The following is a 13,329-nucleotide window of genomic DNA, read 5'->3' as shown; positions in this document are numbered from 1 at the left end:
TTTTTTTCTCTCAGCAAAGTGACAAATACCATTTTCATGACTATAATAGAGATTGATTATATTTTATGGAAGAGAGACGGGGGGCAGGCAGAGAGAGGGCTGATCTTAGTGAGACAAACTTAGGGCATACAAAAATGAAAAAAATGATTTGAATTAATAGTGAAGTTAATGAATTCAGCCATTGTTGATGAAGGAGACATAATTTGAGAAAAAAAATGAAAAGTTCTGTAGCTACACAAACTGTGAAGAATTAAAGACATATTTCAGTACATTGAAGGTGCAGGTTTTATGAACCCTTTCTAAAAATGAAATAGTCACTGTTTTCAAAGCTAAAGTTATGACATTGAACCCCGCCCCCCCCCACACATCTCAATGTGCTGCGTGAGAGTAATTATATTGAAAGATATTTTTCAACAAAGTTAAAATAAAAGTAAATCATAATCAATGGTAACTAAGTTTGAAATATTATCCAGTCTGTGGGGAGCAGTCTGTTTCTGATATAATTTAAGCAATCTAAATTTAAAATTTAGCTGGTTTCCTTTTCACTCTAAGCTTTCTAGAATTAGGTGTAAAATGGACCAAATGTTTATATGTTTTTATTATTCTGCCTTGCTACTCACTATCTCTTACCTTATAACCTGAAAAATATTATGTATGTTTTTTAAATGTATACCTGTCATAGACGTAATGTATTTAAACTGTTTTTTGAGACTTGTTGAAATAAGCTCTGGCAGACTTGAAAACATGGCCAGGGGAGATTATAGAATTACTTTCTCTGAAAAAAAACAAAAAACAAAACATTAAAACAAGGAAACCATTTCACATCTGCTTTAGGGACACTGCCTATTTATTCATCTTCTATTCTCATCACCTGGCACTATACTCAACATAACATCTGGTATCTACTAGAAGTTCAGTAATATTTGTTATATTAATAAGTGGATTTTTCTGATAGGGGAACTGCATAAAGCTCATAACAACCAGTGTTTGTTGAGCTACTAATACATGCCATGGAACTTTACATATTTTTGCCTCTCTAATCTTTGTAACTTTGTAAGGCTGCAGAGTAGTAAGTCCCAAGTGTTGGGCAGGAGGGAAAAAAAGAGCATCAGTGAAACTGAACAATATTTGAACTTAGAAAGCCCAGGAAAAAGAAAAAGTAATCTCAAAGATTTTTTTTTCCCTTTGGATTCCAAGAGTTTCTAAAAGTCCTTGGTCATTCATACAATGGATAAATGAGCCCCCATTTTTTTAAAGATTTATGGTTAAGCGATATAGAAAAGATTCCAACAACTCTTGACTATTTCCTTTTATCATATATTTAGAGAAAAACCTTAGTGATGGCTGTTTTTTTTTTTTCATTTTCTTGAACTTTCTAATTTATGTATTTGGGAAGAATGCTTTTATTCAAGAACTTAATGTTTGCTCAAGTATTCCCACAAATTAGAAAATGACTTTTAAATTAATTTAAAATAGCAGATGAAGGGGTTGCCGCTTGCCAGCTCCTTCTCTGGAGCCCTGAGTAGTGGTTTTCTCCTTGTTGCCCCCCAGCTCAGAGCAGGCCTAGCAGAGTGAGCAGCACCTTTCCCTGTAACCTGCAGCCAGCAAGGAGCACGTGTGCATCTGTGGTGCTATTAAAATATTTGAAAACTCGATTTAATTTATATCACATTATAGCTCTTCTATAATGTACTTTTCCTCTTACGTTTCTTCAAATTGAAGTGAAGTTGGTTTAGATTAAAACCAACTGCTCAAAAATTGAAAAATGATAACCAGCATCAATTCACCCAACAACAGAGGATTCTATGATAAAATTATCTTCTTTTCTGTAATATTTAAAATCTCAAAGAAATTTTCTGACTTTTAACAAATTCAGAAATCAGTTTTGTGTCCATTATTTTAAAAACTGGTACGTTGAGTGTAGAAAAAAATATCCGTCTTTGGGTAGTGTAAAGTTAGTGATGTAAAATGACATCTATTGAGCATCATTTTGAAACTAAATTGCTATTCAATGGCTTCCTGTTTGAGTTATAATATTTTATGAGAACAAGTGACATAACAGCATTAAGTCAAAGAATGAGGGCGGTGGTTTTATTCATGTAATGAAGGATCAAGCAGCATAATTACATAATTTAGTCTAAGAATTCTAATTTATATATATATATATATATTTATGTTAGACTCTACACTTTAAAGATGTGAATATAAAGTCTCCTCCCTCAGATGGTAATATTGATAGGTTAATTAAAACAGAAGGCTTTTCGTATCATAGAAGTCAATATGTACATCATTAACTTTTCTGAATGATCTTTACAGGCTGTGATTGCATTAAATTTTGAGGATTAATTAAGCAAAGGAAAAGGAAGCTAGCTTCTCCTCACAGCCTCTTCAAGTGACACTCTTCTCCCAAGTTATTTAAAATTCTTGGCCAACATCTAACGGATGTTTCAAATACTATATATAAATTTTTAACTACTTCAAAGTTAAATTTTTATATAATTTTTAAAGTTTCTTTTCTAACACTAGAGTCGTTGCTCATTGTTAAGAAATTGAAGTGGCAAAGATCAATGTAAATTAAAAAGGGAACACCTTCCCTTGTCAATCTGTTCTCCATATCTGCTCTAAATTGAGATTTTTTTCTAGAAACAATGAAGCATTTATAAATACATATATAAACACATATCTCCTTTTTCATTAAAAATTGGATTACTCTGTACATATTTTTGTACAATTTGCTTTTTCTACTAAATTATCTTTTTTTTAAAGAGAGAGAGAGAGAGAGAGAGAGAGAGAGAGAGAGAGAGAGAGAGAGAGAGAGAGAGAATAATTATTTCTTAGTTTTCGGTGGACACAACATCTTTGTTTGTATGTGGTGCTGAGGATCAAACCCGGGCACGCATGCCAGGCGAGCGTGCTACCACTTGAGCCACATCCCCAGCCCTCTACTAAATTATCTTAAGCATTATTCCACAATAATGTAGACTGTTCAAAAATTTGAGATTATGGTTGCATAGTTTATCATAGAATGTATGTACCTCGATGTGCCTTTTCCCTTACTGATGTTCTTATAAATTGTCTCCTTTTTTCCTTTAAATTAATGATTATATGTGCATGTGTGTGCATGCATACATTCTATCAGTGCCTGAGCTAAACTACAGTCACTTTTTTTGTTGTTAAAGAGCAGGTGCAATAAAAAGACAGCTAAGTATTAGCAATTGACCCTTGAAGTAATCCATCAGTTTAAACTCCAGGAATAGTTACCAGTTGTCTTCTTTCCAGAATACAGTGGGGTGAGGATGTGCTAATTTCTCTGATGATTACACATACAAACTCTTATTTATCTGGGTGGTTATAATTGAGAGAGAAATTCTGAAAGTGGGCACTGATTATCAGAGCAGAGTAAGGTTCTTCTAAAAATAAGTGTGTGTGTGTGTGTGTGTGTGTGTGTGTGAGACAGAGAGAGAGAGTGTGTGTGTGTGTATACATGCACACAGACATGTGTGTGTTTTGGATAATAACATTTTGCAGTTGAACTTTGGAGTCACTCATAAAAATAAATCAGAATTACTGATATATTAAATGATCCGATGAAATTTTTGGATTCAGGGCTTGTGCTTGGAGAACCAATTCCTTCCTTTCTACCTCTGTCTTGATCTTCTCAGATTCTAAGTCAAATCTCACCTCTTCCAATGAAGGCCATGGGCAACTTCTACAGCATTTATCTCCTTCACAAATTCACACTCAAGGTTTAGGATTGTTTCCTAGGGTTCATGTGTGATTCTTCTCTGTATCCCTCATAGTGCCTTATCCATAGTCAACTCTGTCAAAAATGTGTGGGTTGAATGATAGTGTCATTAAGACTCTGGCAAGATCAGGTCAAAGCCTTCACTTCAACAGAGTCATTTCTTGATATTTTATAGTTTGTCCTACTTCAAGGAGATTTTGTCGCTCTCATTTCAAATTCATTCATTTTGGTGAGTGAAACAAAAGCTAATGCTTGCTACTTATTTGGATCTGTTTATTGCACATTTGAATTATCTGACAAACAATTCTTGAGAAAGTTAATTCATATCAAAATTAGTTTTCAGATTTTATTTGAAATCTAATAACAACAACACATATTTTTTCCCCAATAAGTCTGTAATTGGTCCAGTTGGCTTAATAATTTTTTATTGTGTTCTGTTTTTCAGTACTAGAGATTCAACCCAGGGGTGCTTAATCTCTGATCTACATCTGCAGCCCTTTTTATTTTCTATTTTGAGATAGCTAACTAACTTGCTGAGGCTATCTTTGAACTTGCGATCCTCCTGCCTCAGCGTCAACTTGATTAACTTTTAAAAAGTACTTCAGTTTTCTTAAAATAAAATTCTTTTGATATTCAGAATAATTTATCAGTAACTTTAATATAAATATTGTGCTAAGGTCATAAGAAGAAATGTGACATTTTTTCACAGGCCCAGAATTTTAAATGCATTTGAATCTGGTGCTGTATTCGTCACCATGCTGGGGATCAAACTCAGGGTCTGACATGTGCTAAGCAAGTGCTCTACCACTGAGCTATCATCCCAGCCCACCCCCCACCCCCCCATCCCCGTGCTGTATTTTAACTGTAGAGGGCTAGGTTACATTATTTAGGATAGCAATGAGTATAACCTGGCAATGTCTTCATAGAAATTGGAATTGTCTTTATGCTATTAAAAATAATAATTTTCTGAGAATGCAAAATGAAACTAAATTTACCAATGTTTTTCAAGATTGCCTCAAAAGCATTATTCATTTGGGAAAATATATTTGGGAAGTAGGCATCCTCCCAATATTGTTTCATGGCATAGAACATTTTTTTCCCTGTTTATTTTTTTTCTCTTATTTTGAAAGTCAAGCACTTGGTAAGTCACCTTGGAAAAATGGAAGCGATTTATTAATTTGTCATTTGCCTAAACTAAAAATATCTTAATGAATAAAAAGATGTCCATCAGACATATATTCCTTTCTAGTAAAGCTAGCAATTCCAGACATTAGTGGATTGTCTCTGGCCATCTTGGTCTCCTGTAGGTTTGGCTGGGGAGGAGCAGGTGTGAGCTTCCAAAGTGTCTTTCCATGTGTCTCAGTGGGGCTCCCCTCCCATGCCTCCACAGGAGACAGCTCATCTGTTTAATCCTTATGTTTTAGTCAACCTTTGTTATTATGCAGACAGGGCTCCGAGGCTCAGCTGGATTTTGACTCTCCGAATGAATTGATGGGGTTCTTTGATCTTAACTGTGTATTGCATCTGTTTCATCTTTCTTCTTAATGCATAGTCTTCCAAACTCCAATTCTAGCTGGTGCTCCTAAAAGAAATTAATAATCATACAAATAAAATTTGCCCCTGTAAAATTCAAGCACAAAACCCAATTTCTTGATTGAACTTTCTTTGTTTGGCATGGTAAAACTTCCTTGAAAAATCCCCAAAGCAATTTAATTACATTGCTCTGAAAGAGACCATCCAACTTGAGAGTGTGTTACTATGTGCCTGTGAATGTATATGTGCATTTCATAGGGTAGGGTCAGCTTTGCAAAGAAAATGGTAACAGTTGGTCATTTCAACTTAGTGAATTACATAATAGCCTGATATTTTTAATAGACTGCATTGCAGGAAAAGGCATAAAACCTACTTAGAAAATCTACCACAATAATATAAAGAGAATTCTGGGCAATATTCATCTTTTTGGTGGAAATGCAGATACCTGCACTGCAGAGAAAAATCAGTTTAAATCAGAACCAATTATGTGGAGAAATCAGTCTAGGACATAGTATGCTACAATATTATTGTTTTCCAAGACATATCTTTAAAATGAAATGTGTATGTTCATGTGTGAACTAAAAGTGGAAAAATTGAGAAAACAGTATAGACTGTTTGCCCACATGAAAGAATACAGAGTTATGGTAAATTGAGCCAGAAAAGATCAAGTTTTTATTTGATTAACCTTTGATATTCTAATCAAGTGTTTTGGAGACTTGGATTATTTTATGTTTACTTTCAATCTCCAAGAATCATTTGGTCCATTGATATAATTCTCAGTTCAAGTATAACGTGTTCTGGTGATGATCACATTAACGTCAAAGCTGTCAGAATAATTTCAGCTGAGCAAGAAATTGATGCTTCCTAGGAGCCACAGGTCCTTGAGGGAGTTACACAAAAGTTCCTCTCTGAGAGCAGGAAGATGCTCTGTGACCATCTAGTACACTTAACATACACTCTAACCCAACATATGTAGGCTGAATACACTAATAACAGTTAGTGAATTGTCAAAATACACATTTTTCTTAGGCTCATTTAGAAATAGAACACATAAAGAATTTCATTCTTCACAGAACTCTATAATATTGCAATTTTAAAAATACTTACCTAACTTTTTTCTACTTAAAAGTATCTCCCAAGCCCCCACATGGTACTCCACTCTGAACTAGGGAGATTTTTATCACTATTTTTGAAGTTTCCATATGGAATCCGAGAATAACTGCAGGAAGGAAATGTGAAAGGTTGCTTAGTCCCTCTTTGGGCAGAACTACTCTGAGAAACACTAAAGATAGCTTTACTCCCCTGTGTCCACTTTATTCCTCTTTATTCCCCGCTCTGGAATGTAGTTTTGCTTACTTACTTATTCTGCCAACCAATGCTTCAATTTGAGAGAAAAGATCAAAGATGGGTGGTTTCAGTGTACGTCATTTAATTTACCTGACCTTATTTGTTTTCTCTCACACATGGTGGATGTGTTTCTTCTATAAAAATGAAAAACATAATGCTTATACTCTTAGCCTATAAGACTCTGTGCTGCTTGAACTTCTGAAAGTCATGATATAGGCTTTGCCACATGGATGGGTCAATGAAAGCTTAGACCTCTGATTTTGTATCTGTGCTTTCTTATGACTTGCCCATCTCCAAATTTCCAGTCTGAGTAGAATAACACCTATTTGGTCCATTGATATAATTCTCAGGTGCATGCAGCTTACAGCATGAGAATTTATTTAAAAGATGATAAATTGCTTTCTGCACATTTTTTTTTGTGTTCAACAATTCCTACCTAATTCATTCTTAACTTGCTTTCTTATTCTTTCCTAATAGTAATTGGGTGATTAAATTCATTTCCATCATTCTACCTAAATGTGAAGGTTGATTTTCTAATGTTTATCTCCAGAGAAGGAACAGAAGAAAACATTTATGGGTTGCACTAGTGGAAATGATCATTTCTAGTTAGTACATCCCACTAAAATGTGCTGGCTCAGGCTCATTCACCATTCCTTTTGATCTATGGCTGTCACATTGAGAACCTGAACATATTTTATACCCACAAACTTTCAGAGAACCAGCATCCATTCCCGGAATTTGCCCAGGAATGTGTTATTTCAAAACCAGAAGTTTGAGTGATCAATTTGTAAATCACAAAATCAGCTTAGCATATAGATCATGACCAGCACAAGGAGGAGGAGGAGGAGGAGGAGGAGGAGGAGGAGGAGGAGGAGGAGGAGGAGGAGGAGGAGGAGGAGGGGGAGGAGGAGGGGGAGGAGGAGGGGGAGGAGGAGGGGGAGGAGGAGGAAGTTAGAAATTTTAGAATGTACTGCATGTAATGAGGCTTAGTATTATTTCATGAATACATTTTTCTCAAATAGATTTGGAGTGTGTGTGGTACTTGGTTATGCTGTAAATGTTTTCTTATCATGGATTTCAGTGGGTAAAAAAAGCCAGAAAAACAAAATGAAAACAAAGCGTTCAGTTAAACCATATACCCTCCAGTAAGCTTTTGCCTGATGTTGGGCTTTTGAATTTAGAGTATTATTTTCCTATATTCAAATTCTATTATTTTTTCAACAATTAACCTCAAGCAAATCAAGGGAATTAGCTCATGGCAATGGAAATAGTTATGAAAGCTTAGCAAATGCTTCCAGAATTATTAGGAGCTAGGCTGTACCAGCTTACTGAAGGTACAATGCTCTTACTGATTAAACCTTTAGCTTTAGGTAGCTCTGTAAGAAACAGACATGAATATTTAGTTGCATAAGAGAAGCGCACAGTTCACAGGAAAAAGGATTTTGTTAATACCTTATTTTGTTTTAGGGCCAAACAGAGTGAAAATAAACTATGACTGTAAACTTGTGTTATGACAAGAAAGAAAATAACAGCTTTTATTTTTTTAAAGTATCTCCAGGTTCAAATCATTGCATGTTCACTTTTAGAACACTTTTGTGAATGTGATACTTCTTTTTATTAAAAATTACATAATTATTTGTTTTTTTTTCTTTTGTATCTACCAGGAGTTAACACAGGAAAGAAATTGTACCCTGATTGCACATTCACATTTTATCTCAGGACTGAGAAATGTTAAATGTTGTTCAATTGTTCAAGGTGAGTAATAGAGAGAAAAAATTATAATTTGGTCATGCAGAAGTATATGGTTTAATATTCGTTGCGCTCATTACTGGGCATGTCATTCTCACTCTCCGTAATGTCCGTGGTGGGATTCAACCTCGGTACTTCATCACCCGCAGCAGTAGCGTCACATGCAAGCTTGGCAGAAATAAAGAATATCAAGCTCCACCTCAGCCTTACTGAATCAAAATCTGCATTTTAACAAGATCCCCTGGTATTTTACGTGATCATTAAAGCCTGAGAATTGCTGGTATATAAGATAAGGATAGCCAATGGCTATATGGACCTGTGTGCATTTCATGGATAACATTTGCTCAGGAAAAGAAAAATTGATAAATGGAAAGAACCAGCAGTTTTTCATACTCTGCAGCTGTGACTGACCAACTAGTAGTGTCTGGAATTAATGATGATGACAGTGACGCTCCTGCCCATGAGAACACCTGTTTGTTACCTTATGTTTCCCAAAGTGTTACCATTTTGCCTAGTCAACAGATAAGGCATTTAACCTTCATCTTTCCCTTATAAGTTTATGCTGTTTTACAGACGAAGCAACAGGTTGCTTAAACTCCTTACCCTCTGGTAAATCCAGGCATTTGGGATCATGCCCAAGGTAGTCTGTGATTAGTAACTGCAACTTCCAAAATTAGGAAAGACTATTTATTTTACATGGGAAGAGAAAATGTAACCCTTGAAAGATTTCTATGAAGATATCAGTTGACATTTGTTTACATAGTATTTGCAATGAGCAATAAGTTGTCAAAATTTGCACATTTGAAAAGACAAGTAATGCCCTAAGTTTTAAGCCCACATCAGACTTTCAGCTTTTCAACTCACAGTTTAATATGTATGTGGAGTATGTGCTGTGTGACATCATTGGTCCGATTAGAAGTCCGTCGTCAGGACATCCTGTTGGCTTCTGGAGGACTTTAATTGCCTTTCTCTGAGGACAAATATTTGGACATTTGTAACATGAGAAAGGACTCCTTACTTGAGATGACTCTAGAATTGCACAGAACGTAGGAATGCAGTTTCTCTCTTGCACTGAATCAAATCCTTTTTAAGGAAGCCACCTTTGAAAAAGGAGATGCTGCAGGCATATCAATATTTTGACATCTACTGGAGGAGGAAAACGAACTCATGCAACAAATGGTATTGAAAGTAGTATTGAAACGAGAATAGAAAGGAAAAGGTAGTTATGAGGTATTATGGTACAGAAAAACAGTACCGTGTGCATAGCTGACCATCTGGACAGACACCAGCTGGTGGATCGTGCCCATCAGTATGGGAAAGTGGAGAGTTTCTGAAGCTTTTTATAAAAGACCAAAATAGACTGCAAATTCGAGTAGGGGGAATGATTTTTTTTAAGTTGTAAAATTTGCTAATGTTGTATTATTTATATGACTGTAAAGTTTATACTGTAAAGAATAGTTCTCTTTCCCCTCCTGTTCCCTCGGCCCAAATTTTCCTACTAAAGCAAGCATTGTGAGTGGTTCCTTAGGTATTTTTTAGAGATTTTTCTCTAAATATACAAACATTATGTACAAAATCCTTGTTGAACAGAAGGATAATTCACTGTACATGTGATTCAGTGCCATTCTTCTTTTCCTTAAAATGTATCCTGTAAATTACTTCATATCAATATTTCTGGTCCACTCATTTTAATGATCGTATGGTGTTCCACAGTATGGTTATAATACACCTTATTGAATCAGTTACCTTAGTTGGCTTTTTTAGATTATTTTCAATCATTTACTGTTAAGTAGTGCTGCAGCTAGGATCCTTGTCCATATTATTCTGCGGCATCAGATTCTAGTGCTCCTCTGGTAGTGTCAGAGCATATATTAGATACCTACTATGCGCTTAGTTATGCATGATCTTCATAACAGTGTTACATGATGTTGATGATAACAGTCCTAATGAGGTTTAATAACTTGCCCCAAGTCTCAGAGTTAATAAGACAGGAGCTGTGCATGGAATGGAGGCAGAATGTCTGACTCCTGAGACCAAGACACAACAGAGAAGGGAATAGCAGGCATTCAATTCTTCAACTTGCAGGCTGGAGTCTGAAATTAATATACATATGAGACTTAATTAAACATATTCAAGTGATCAGAGGGAAAGGAAGGACTGTCATAAGAGCCAATGAAAGAAAGTTTATGGCGTCATCTGCAGCAGAGATTCAGGCTTCATGGTTTGTCTGGATCCCAAATGATTCTTCTCCAGGGAGAGGGTTCTGAAATCCAGATTGCCTTGTCCTCACTGACTGCTTCAACCTTTAAAGTAGTCCACACTTACGCATTGCATTTATGTTATCCACACCCAATTCTGATGTGTGGCAACTTGTGTACCCTCGAGGAAAAGCATTCTTAGGTGACAGTTCTGAATTGGGTTTTGTGGTCACGGGAAGCAGAAAGCAGCAAGTGCCCACACTGGAAAACAAGAATAAGAGTGCCCAAATAAGAACACTTGAGATTTCTCAGATGATGCCAATTTCTCTAGGTTCATTCTCCTATCATAATCTCCATGTGCTGACAGCTCTTCATCTTTATAGTCATACAAAGTGGCCATAGAGAAGTCAACATGGGAAGCTTCTTTAATAAGACCTGTAAGTCTTAAAAAATTAAAAAAGTCTTATAAGTCTCATACAGATTATAATTTGTAATTGAGGTTTCATTATCTTTTGTTTATTTTTATTGCTGCTGTTATTTTACAAACCAGTTTTGCCCTCTAGATCATTTCAATGCCTGGTCCTTTGGTTTTGAAACACTGAGTTTTCTTTGTTTCAACCTACTTCATTTAATTCAGTGACTTTTGGGCTATTTTATAGAAAAATAAAGACATGTCAGAGTTTTTGATATGGTGATTATTATAAAAGTAATAACTAAGCTATATAATGATTATTTACCATAAGTCAGTAAATATTGCAAAGGATTATATATGTATTATTTGCCTTAATACCAAATTCCTCTAAGGTAGGTATCACTATTGTTTTTTCCCATTTTGTAGTTGGAGTCTTATGCTCTACTGTTTGAGACTGATAATCGTACTTGCTGTGGTCAGCTCTATTAGTGAGTCCTATTTTTATGTATTCAACCAATGGCAGATTGAAAATATCCAGGAAAAAATTATATGGAGACAGAACAGGTACAGACATTTTTCTTATTATTATTCAACTAAAGTATAACAACTTCACATAGTAGGTATGTTGAAATCTAGATATGATTCAAAGTACATAGGAGGATGTGTATACATTCTGTGCAATTACCATGTCATGTTAAATAAGGAATGTGAGCATCCTTTAGAGTTGGCATCCAAGGGGATCCTGGAACCTTTTATGAATACTGAGGTGCAACTGTACATCCAATTATGATGTTCAAATGTACTCAATAATCAATATTTGAACATTTTGTATTTTCGTTTTTTCATTCAGTATATTGATTTTTTTCAATCTTCCTCATTATCATATAACGGCTGCCTACAATTGCCAAAGTTTATTTATTTATTTGGGGGATATTAAATTCTTCCTATTTTCTTTCATAGATTCTACTGCAATGAAAAACCTTGCGTATGCAGTATATATTATTCTCTTTGAATTTTCTAGGAGAAAGTATTTTCAGTCAGAGTAAAGATCTTTTTGACTCATTTAAACTTCCTGAGCTACAATCATTTTCATTGGGACATAATTGAAACCTTTAATTTGAGTTCTTGAGAAATGTCCTTTTTAACATTTTTTTTTCTTTTCTGGGAATGGTCTTTCTAGTATTTTAAAGATATACTTTTGAATAAATATTACATAAATAATTACTATGTTGTGAACCATACCTTAAGAATGAATATTTGCATTACTTAATTTTGAGGGGAGGTAAATTGGGCTTTGAGGAAGATGGTATGTTTAATATTAGTATTTGTGTTTGGGTATTCATATATATTTCTTGAGTAACTACTATGTGCCTGGCCCCTTGGCAGTTGCCAAAACTGTGATAGCAAACGTAATAGAAACAGCTCATTCCCAAATAGAGCTTTACTAAAAGTCACAAAGATTGTTTGTCTTTGATATTGTGCCAAAATGTACTAATATCCTCTGACATTTCCAGCTTTTTTGTTGTTTTGGAATATGGAATATGACTCATTTTTTAACATCAGCCCAAGAGGGTGAAGGATAAAGAGTGTCTTATTCTCGCAAAGATACCTAGATCATTATAGATATGATTTAAAATTTCTTAGAATTCCCGAATCCATATTTTCCCATCTCATCCAATTCTGGTGAGATTTTAGAAACCCTTTTATTTTTTCTTGACAGAATGGAAGTATCCTCTTATTTGTATTGCACAAGCCTAGCTTATATCTAAAAACATGAATTTATCTTCTCAGGTCTTTAGACTAAAGAAACCAAGGTGGGGACTTAGAACCTTCTGTTACAGAAATGTCCTCATATGGAAAAGGGATGGGCAGAGACAACTTTTAAGCCCAAATATTGCTTCCTGGGGTTGACTTAAGGCTACCCAGCCAGGAAGGTGGATTCTCCAGGTAGAAACGAAAATAGAAGTGCACCTGAAAAATGAGCTCAGATTTTTTTTTTATGCCCTTCTTAATTTCTAGAATCTCCTAGCCCTATCATTGGGGTTGAAGTTCTCCCTGCTACAACTTTGCATATACCCTCTTGCCTGAACTTAAAACACTAAGAACTACAGGTCTGAAATCTGAATGTGTTCTTGGTCCTAAATCAATCTTGTCACTCCTCGGAAAGCAATGCGAGATAATAAGTAGTATTCACCTGATTGCTTTCCTGCTTCCAGACAGCCAGTGACGCGCGTCTTCCTGATAACCAGGGGTTTCAGATCTGAGGCAGGGATAAAGGGAAGCTGGGAGCTCGCGGAAGCTAAATTTGACAGTGGATGGCTGAGGAGAGGGTCAGAAGGGATGGA

General features: G+C 35.4%; 1 long non-coding RNA gene across 4 annotated transcripts in view; it reads left to right on the top strand.

Moving 5' to 3' along the window:
* LOC110597857 (uncharacterized) overlaps positions 1-13,329 on the top strand; it is a 95,617-nt gene that overhangs the window by 50,057 nt on the left and 32,231 nt on the right. For all 4 annotated transcript variants that reach the window (XR_013440378.1, XR_013440379.1, XR_013440377.1 and 1 more), the window contains 2 exons: positions 8,290-8,380; positions 11,411-11,548. This is a non-coding gene — a long non-coding RNA (uncharacterized LOC110597857). The remainder of the gene's footprint in view (positions 1-8,289; positions 8,381-11,410; positions 11,549-13,329) is intronic.

This window comes from Ictidomys tridecemlineatus, chromosome 6 (genome assembly GCF_052094955.1).
Source record: "Ictidomys tridecemlineatus isolate mIctTri1 chromosome 6, mIctTri1.hap1, whole genome shotgun sequence".
NCBI lineage: Eukaryota > Metazoa > Chordata > Mammalia > Rodentia > Sciuridae > Ictidomys > Ictidomys tridecemlineatus.
This window is presented reverse-complemented; position numbering and strand designations above follow the sequence as displayed.